Genomic DNA, 10,141 nt, shown 5'->3' with positions numbered 1-10,141 from the left:
TCGTATCGTCGTCGGCAGTAACAGTAAAGTATCCTGTGAGAATGAGTAGCATACACGTGAGAGAACGGGAGACAAAACAAATAGTAAAACCAATAAGTGAACAAAGTATATTTAAAATAATAGCGAGTAATTATACTTATTTTTAAACATCGTCAGGATCGTCTCAAGTATTTTATATCGTGATTACGCTGTCATCATTAAGTTCAATTCTCATGGCAGCTTTCGATGGCGTAAATAAGATGAAACGATATATATCATATTTAAATAAACTTGAAGAGGTAAGTAATGTTCCGAGTGTTATTGTTTATTATACCTATTATGTAAGGTGTTATATCATGTCTTTTCTTTCTTTCTCTTAGAATAATAAAATATATTACGTATTTCTTATAGTATATGTGGATATACTACAGACGTGTTGACCGATCCTTTGTTTTAACTCGTCTATAATTTGATTTAGAATGTATGCCAGTTGTCTTCCTTGGTGCTATCGGTCTTCGGTCTGTATGGTATTTGGACATTCGATCGATAACCAGCACATCTCTGTTATCGCCATTTAAAGATTGTAATCTTATCAATTTCTTGACAGTCGTCATTTAACGAGCCGGTTGGCGTGGTTGGTAGATATTCGCCATTCATGCCATTCATGCATCGATGTACTGATCTTAGTCGAGCTCTTAATTTATCTAATATTAATTAATGTTTTAGTAATTTCATCTACTGTGGAGTTTTGCTTTTGCTTCAAATACATCTTCAATGTTCTGTTACATATGCAATTCGTATTCATCATGTGCTTGGTGAACGTTACACTTCGAACTCAGAATGAACGATTACGCAGTCTGATCTTCAAATTGAAACTTTATGGTTGTATCTTTTGTATTATCTATATAGCCAATCTGAACCGATAAAATAATCACGTATATTAAACGTTTTAAATTTTATTTTATATTTTTCTAATTGTCCATATATCTGTATCTGTATAATACAGAAATGTATAATTCGAATCATTAAAATGTTACGACGAAGACATCGCCGTACCTGATTTAATACGAAATGAATCTCATTTTAAAAATATCAACACACATAACATTTTAACGCATTAACTCATAATTAATATTTACAATATCTTTGATCAGATGCAATGACAACAAAGAATATGAAAAATACGCGCACAACGATAGGTCGTCTCTATCGCACGTATGTGTCGATATGTGAAGTAGTGAGAAGTATTGACGAAGGAGAAGGACCCTTGGTGGCGATCTTACTCCTTTCCAAGATAATGGAATGCATCGACACCTTTTATCACCTCATATCAATAGCTTATATGTCCTTAGGTATGGGACTATTATATTAGTACAAAAGTTCATTAATCACTACGATATCTGCTATATACTTAGATATATAAACTATACAAGTATTCACTCGTATTATTGTTTGCAGATGTGTGGTCGTATGACATCGTTATTAATTTTGGGGTGACATTAATTTGGACTGTATATAAAGGCGTTTTGCCAGTTCTCGTGGTGGAGCCCTGCCACAGGACTCAAGAAGTAATATTCATCTTACTACATATGTTTATATTGCACATTATATACTTAAGGCCTCGTTGGTCTATTGACTTAATGTAAGGCCGCAGACCCGGAAGTCTTGGGTTCAATTCCCAGGTTAGACCAGTAAAAAGTTATTGGGTTTTTCTGTCAGAAAATTCTCAGTAGCAGCCCGGAGTCTGGGAGTTGGAAATTTGTACACTCTCGTGCCTCGGAAAGCACGTAAAGCCGTTGGTCGGATAGCCGTTCCATCGGATTTTGAGTCTCTTGACTTAAATGAAATATTATTGTCTCATTATGTTGGAAACAACACAATATTACAGCAGTGAACATTAAGGCGATATAGTTATCACTAGCAGCCACTAGCCTATCCCTCCAGCCCTCGCTTAGCACAACGGCACAGTGACCTCTTTTATTAGTGTTGTTTATCTGATTTCTTCCTAACATTTTCATACTACACGAATCCTCGTGAGTCACTTGATGTGTGCGTCGGCAGACAAAGAATTGAAATATCAACCGTCTTGCTACTACGACCATGTCGTTAACGAAAGGCCTGCATTTTCACCATTAGGGATTTGAGTTCTCACGAGGCAGTTCTTAGTTGGAGTTAAAATTATTTTAATTTTACATTGAAAGCGATGGAGGGTAGATGTTGATGCTTATATGTACCTTAGATATATATATATATATATATATCTAAGGCGCCAAAGAGCCTACACTTACTTAAAAGATATTGTCACAGAGATTGTATCCTTAGATTAATCACCCAAAGAGAAGTTACAGAACAAAAACTTTAAAAGATGCCATTACATCACGTTATACCAGACATCGTTCTGACTTTGATCTTATAACTAATATATGTTAAACAGTGAGATTACATAAATTTATCTATGATTAAAAATATTTTTTACAATAAGAATTTGATTATAAACCCTAATCAGACTGCTATTTTTGAATTCCGTCGATATTTGAACGTCCTCCCATGTTCTCGAAATCGCCTTACAGAATTTTCGGTAAATTGTAATAAATGATTATCAAACTGAACCTTACCTTAAACACACACTCATTTTTATCGTCTTCCGAAGTTCCATTAGTTAATGTCGATGATGAATTAGCGTTGAGCTGAAATTCTGCTATCCAAAGTGAATTTTCAGATTTTCATATTCACAGAAATCGTCTGTCCTTTCTTCTTCTTCGTACTATCTACTAAAACTAATTTTTAATGTGGTTAGGTAATACACCACCCATTGGCATTGGCGATATAAGAAGTATTAACCATTCTGTACATCGCCAATACGCCACCGACCCTTGGAACTAAAATGTTAACCCTTATACCTGTAGTTAGATCCAACCTTCAACCCCGGCCAGCCGTTTGCCGTGGTTGGTAGATACTCGGCTTTCACGCCGAAGGTTGTGGGTTCGATTCCCACCCAGGACAGACATTTGTATGCATGAACATGTGAGTGATACCTACCTGGGGTTAGCCCAAAGTCCTTATCACCGAGTAAAATAAAAAAAATTGTATAGTCTTTTCTTTCAAATGATTACTTTATTTAATATAATTAAATTTTATTTAATTATAATTATTAATCTTTATTAAGCAGTCACGTAGATTTTAATTGAAGAAAATTACATATTGTCTTAAGCTACGAAATAGGTAAATGCATTTTTCAAATTTTTAATTGATTAAATTGCAATAACACAATCGTATAAGTGCTTAAGATATCGACGATGAACAGAAGTAAAGACAGTCTGTCGAAGAAGATTCGCCAGATGGTGAAGTTCATCGGACTGATTTCAAGGAATTTGATTCCGTCGAAAATTTTATTTCGTAGTACATGATCTGAAAACAACGTACATTTGTATAAATTATTTATTTGATTATCATTTATTTGAATTTAGTCTTTTAATACTAGAACTAGTAAATATAATAAAACTATAAACATTTCAGTATGCATGCTATTCGTATGCCTCGCTGGTCTAGTGGCTTGATATAAGGCCGCAGACCTGGAGGTCCTGGGTTAAAAAGTTCTTGGGTTTTTCTATTAGAAAATTCTAAGTACAGCACACAGGACATTCTCGGACAGCACGTAAAGCCGTTGGTCCTGCGCCTGAACTCTTTCCGGTCGTGTCGGATTGCCGTCCCATCGGATTATGAGAGTTAGGGAATAGTTGCGCACACACCCGCCATGGCCGAAATCGGTGTAAAAGACATTATTATTATTATGCGTAAAAGAAGGGAAAATCACATAAACTATAACATGTAATTCGATAATACTTTTATCGTTTGAGGCTAATCGATGATAACGACACAAACAACAATATAAAACGTCGCTGGGAATGAATCAAACAATTTAATCTAATTGAACGGTGTACGTAATACACATTACACTATTGGCTCTATTTGGTGCCGCGATTGGTAAGTAATTTATTTAAGGTTTTGTACAAATATCAGAAGAATATTTTATTTAGGAATATATATTATAGAATAAAGACATTTAAGATGTATCTTGTTTCATGGCTTGTACTTGACAAGATTTGAAATTATGCTATCATTTAAAATTGCCTACATAAGGCACACTGGCTAACAGGCCACTTGGTAAGTGGATTTTGCCCATTGCCCATAGATATTGGCAGAGTAAGAATAATTAAATTAAGTGGTGGTATATGTCATAAGTATTTGGTACTTACCGAGACGGGCTTGCTCAAAGCCCTATCACTGAGTATAAAATTAAATTTTTTATATCAGTATGGTATGTAATATGTAGCTAGTGAAATAGCATTGTAGTAAGTCAAATAATTTAAACCATCAACTCATTTTTAATTTTTACAGCGGCACCCAACGCATTCACTCCGCGTATTGTTGAAGGACCGGCACCAAACGCACTCGCTTCTCGTATTGTTGGAGGATCTAATGCTAACATAGAAGTTTACTTTTATGGCAGTCATATTAGGATCTGTTGAAGATTACATTTAAGTTCGTTTTATACCCTACTGCGGTGGAACTCTAATCACAACCAGATCCAGAAGAATGGATTTCTTACGGCAGCCCACTGTTTTTTGTAAGTCGAAAAGTAACATTTTTTTTCTTGATATGCGGCAGTTTTAGATCACCGGCAAACATATTTATATCTGAACAATTTGTAATATATGTGCCAGTAGCCAACACAGTAGCTCCTTACACGTGCTAGCATTGAATGTAATGCATAGCATTTTATTTAAGGGGTGGTGTTAATAGTGGAAATAGCAAGACAGTACACCGTTTACAGACACGTCCATAACATTTTTTCTCGCAGTGGAAACCTTCAAAAAGGTACCCGAGTCCCATGGAGGTGGAACCGGGTTATGTGGGATTCTTACCGACTAAAACCACTGCGATGGCCGTCCTCAGCACGGATCGGAGAGGCTGCGTTGTGTTGATATAACACATCCGTGGCTTCATGCGTACTGTGCTCCGCTCAAGGCTCAGTGGAGCTCGCAGGGGACGAAGGTAATCTAGCCCCCCCGCACTCCTCGCTAGTGCGTGCGTCTGAAATAGGACACGCAAGGCCCCCACCTCACGCATCCACACCAAACGTTCATAACATAACGAACAAAGCTTTTTCAATGGATATAGTTTGACATACTGAATGTTTTAATAATATTCATATTTTATTATTTAACATTATTTAAAAAAAATGTTATGTTTATTAACTCTCGTTAAGACCTTTTAAGAAAAACAACACAAATAAGTGATATATTTCATACCTTTGTCAGCGATTTTCACAAAAGAAACCAGACCGGCTCTCTTTTCTACGTTGATATAAACAAAATCTTTAAAAAAACGCTGCAAGCCAGAAGTTATATGGAATATACTTCCATATAACTTCTGGTATGCACTGTAGAGTTTAATTAGTAGTGCAAACAAGCCCTTCATTCATATCAGTGGGATGGTAATATGTTATGAGATTTAATTGAAACTTTTTTTTTCACAGTAACAACATTCTAGATAACAGACAAATACGAGTGCGACTTGGCTCGCCATTCTCGTATTTTGGAGGTAACTTTCTTAGAGTTCAAAATTGGATTAAGCATCCTGGATATGCGTTTCCTAAATTATATCACGACATTGGAATACTGAACCTCACCGCCCCCGCCACACTCTCCAGCCGCATTGGACTTGCCCCTATCGCTGGACCCAACTACTTGATCCCAGATAATACTACAGTCACCGCTACCGGATGGGGCTTACTTGAAGTATGTTAACGACCTTGATATTTTTTTTGTACACTGCACAAACAGTTCCTAAATCAAAAATACTTATAAATATACTTTTTATTTTTTAAGTACAGCATGCTAGTACTTTGGGTTTTTAAACATTGCTACACCGTTGCAACATGGTAGTACATTTGTTTTATGATGTTTGGAGAAGTCGAATAAATGGTATCGGGATACCGGGGAATAAACGGTACCCCGATGGTAAATGGTCACTATCAAACATAGCTAAACATAGTTCACGACCTAAGTCTTATTATGACAAAACATTAAAGGTTTATGTTGGGACTCATTAAATCGTTGGCAGATAAGCCGGTCCTCGAAATGAATTGGATCCTTACATGAATTAAACACACCATGCTTTTCCATAGTGGGGTGGTGAACCGTCACATATCCTTCAACAAGTCTACAAAAAAATCGTCAACCACGATATCTGCAGAGAAAACTGTGCTCGACTGCAGACTGTGTTAGGTGAACTTCAAGTTCCTAATGTGACAACCGAAAAGATATGCGCTGGAATATTGGATGGTGGTGGCAAGTCTACTTGCACTGGTGATTCAGGAGGACCTCTTCTTCACCAAGGAGTTATAATTGGAATCACCTCGTGGGCGTTCCAATGCGCCCACGCGATGTTTCCTACTGTCTTTGTTAACGTACCTTCTTATACCAGTTGGATTATTCAGAATTCATTAAAATAAAAGTCAGTCAATTAAATCTTTTTTTATATACTACATATTACTATATAAACCCTATTACACCAGCTATTTTATTTTTAGGTTTAGGTTATTTAATATAATTTTAAAATATTTATTTACAGTAAAGAAACCAAAATCAATCATTTTAGGTTTCTGTAAGTATATAAAAAACATTCCCTGTGAACCAAACAACTCATTACCTCTCTTACATAAACACTAATAAGTTCCTAAGTTTGTTGCATTCACAAATGTTGTTAATATTACTTATTAACTTATAAATTAAAAGTACGAAGTTGACATTTAAAGTGCCAAAATATGGAAAATTCTTGCTTAATTAGCAATAAAACAGTACGAGAAAGCTATTAAATTCAATAAACTAGTCTAAACGATTGAAACTATTCAAATAGCATTAGTATTCTAGCCAGGCCTCCTATATATTGTCTAATTCTATGTTCAGCTTTTGACTAAATGATTAAGAAATTAATAGAAATATGTATCCGTATGGGATATTGATTATTTAGAGTAATGCATCAACCCGTCTCAGGAGCGTTTAAATAAATGAAAATTGGGCAATATATGACAGATATTACTGGTTTCGGTACAAAGACTGGAATTAAACGAAGAATACAAATGCAATATATATGACATATTTGATATAATAATAATAATAATAACCCCACCGACATATCTTTACGTTGCCGACGTGGTGGGGCTTGTGCGCTTCAATGATTCTTAGGGCTATGCCGATAGAGCTACTCATGTTGGATTGGCGTAAGATGAGAAGACAGACCAAGAGAGATACAACCCAAGCCAAGGTGGAACAACGTACGCCGAGGGCTCCATGGTTAAGGGGGTGCTTAGTCGTTAGTATGCGAACTTTAGAGACAAGGGAACCTCTAATTTAATTTACCCTTATCACAGTGAATGCACGGCTCTGCTGTGATTGACTTTTATGTTCCTAGCTACTCGTGGGAATAATATGATAACTAGGTCTAAAACTAAAAAATATATACAGGCGAACGTGCCATCGTTAGAAGAAGAGTCCACGCAGACTTCTAATTCATCCTCCAAATCTTTATTCCCATCAATACCCTCTTCATCACCAATTTTGTATGCATCTTCACCAAATTCATCATCAACCGGTGCTCAACTGGCGGATGTTGCACAGGAGACAAATTTTGTCAGTGAACCTGTGCCCACCACCAGTGGCGTAAAAAAACGTAAAAAATGGAGTATGGAAATGAATAAGTTCATCCTACGTACCTACCTATATCTTACAAATTTAGAATCAGACACAAATTCATATCTTTCTTCATTACATATAAAATTTATAGATAAATATCCACATATGGAAGTAAGCACACAGAGAATTGGTGACTAACGTAGAGCTATTATACAAAAGAAATTATTATCACAAGAAACCATTGATCAGATTTACGATGAAGTTAGAACAGAATTGCAAGTAATCCAAACTCAGATACAACAAAACGCCACAAATCTTAAAACATCCCTTAACACATTAACAGGAAAACGTATTAAATGGAAAAATGAATTCAATAAAGCAATTATCAGGATTTATTTCAAAATAACACAATTAGAGACTAATAAGACCGCTTATAGAAAACGTTTGTATGAAGAGTTTATTAACTTATACGCAGAGTTTACACATATTACAGAGCAAAGATTAGCGGATCAACGAAGGGCAATAATAAATATATTAAACAAGATAGATTAACACTGATTAAACAACAACTAGCAGATGAATTACATTATACACACACACTAACGGAAGACACAGATAATGAACATTTACAAACAACAGAACAAAGTAATATTACACACTACGATGCATTCAAATCGAATTCAGAAACAAACTCACAAGCTAGGAAAATGCAAAACACTACAGTTACATGCATTGATTCCGTTACATCAACCCCTATCGATGAACAAAACATAGAAAGTATCACCCACGATCATGATATGGAGCACCTCAACAACACGCAATCAATACTTAATACTACCTTAGAAGTAAACACTGAAATAGAGAACACATTCGTATATGCTCTAGAACATTTTCGTGATACTGAACTAACTAGCAGACCATACATTCCTAAACAAAGGACTTCTAAAAAGTTTTCATTAATAATGAAATACATAGATACGATGATACTGACAAAATTTGTAAACACTGATACTGATTTTATCACTCTACAGACAATAATTTACTGTGCCGCAGGGACAGCAGCTAAATGTAATGGGGCAAGAATGACATTCTCAACACAAAACAACCATCAAAACAAATCATACAGAAAACCTAGCTGGCAAAGAAGATTAGAAAATAAAATATGAAAATTGCGAGTCAATATAGGCAGGTTAACACAATTTATTAGAGGAAATAGAAACCGAAAAGTAGTAGCTGCAGAAGAACTCATAAAGACACAATATCAATCACACGCACAATATGAAAATACAAACACGCATATAGAACACTTCTTAGATACCTTAAAACAGAAACTCAATGCAGCTGCTAGTAGACTTAAGAGATATTTGACGTGTACTGCCCGTAAAATAGAAAACAAAACATTTGCTAACAATGAAAAAATCTTTTATAGAAATTTATTATCTAATTGCAAAGATAATGAGCAAAATCTAGAAATACCTCCCCCTGAAATATTTCGACAATTCTGGGCTAAGACATGGAAAAACCCCATAGAACATAATGAACATACAGACTGGGTTAACGAAATAACTATACATATTCCAGAGATGGAGTTCAACTTCATACCAATAGAAACATTTATAGATGTCATCAAACGAATGCACAATTGGAAATCCCCAGGCTCAGACAATATTCACAACTATTGGTACAAGAAATTCAGTAGCATACACTCATACATACATAAGTACTTAAATACATTCATTCAATCACCACATTTACTACCGAAATATATAACACATGGAATCACATACTTAGTACCTAAAGATAAACATGATACCACAAATCCAGATAAATACCGACCAATAACTTGCTTACAAACCATATATAAAATTATATCAGCTTGCATAAGTGAAGAAATATACAAACATTTAACTAAACATAATATATTAGCAGAACAGCAAAAGGGGTGTAGAAGAAATAGCCAAGGTTGTAAGGAGCAGCTTACTTTTGATGCAATCATTTTAAGTAGTGCGGAAAAATCAAAATCAGATATCCATACTATGTTTATTGATTATCAAAAAGCCTTTGATTCAGTCCCGCATAGCTGGTTATTGTATGTCTTAAAATTGTATAAAATAAACCCAACCCTCATATCATTTCTTCAAAATTCTATGCAAAACTGGCAAACTGTATTAAAAATAAAACAATCGTCCATGAAATCTCTAACTACTGAACCAATTCGTATCCAACGAGGATTTTTTCTAGGAGACGCTCTGAGCCCCCTCTGGTTTTGCTTGGCCTTAAATCCTCTTTCACTCTGGTTAAATAAAACTAATACTGGATTCACACTTTACGGTAATAACACCCAATATAACTTATCACACCTCATGTACATGGACGATATAAAACTTTACTCCACTGACAAAAACACGCTGCTTGAGTTAGCAAGCATTACGGAACAGTTCTCCAAAGATATTCATATGAAATTC

Source organism: Nymphalis io, chromosome 18 (assembly GCF_905147045.1).
Source record: "Nymphalis io chromosome 18, ilAglIoxx1.1, whole genome shotgun sequence".
NCBI classification, from domain to species: domain Eukaryota; kingdom Metazoa; phylum Arthropoda; class Insecta; order Lepidoptera; family Nymphalidae; genus Nymphalis; species Nymphalis io.
Note: the sequence above shows the minus strand (reverse complement) of the source record.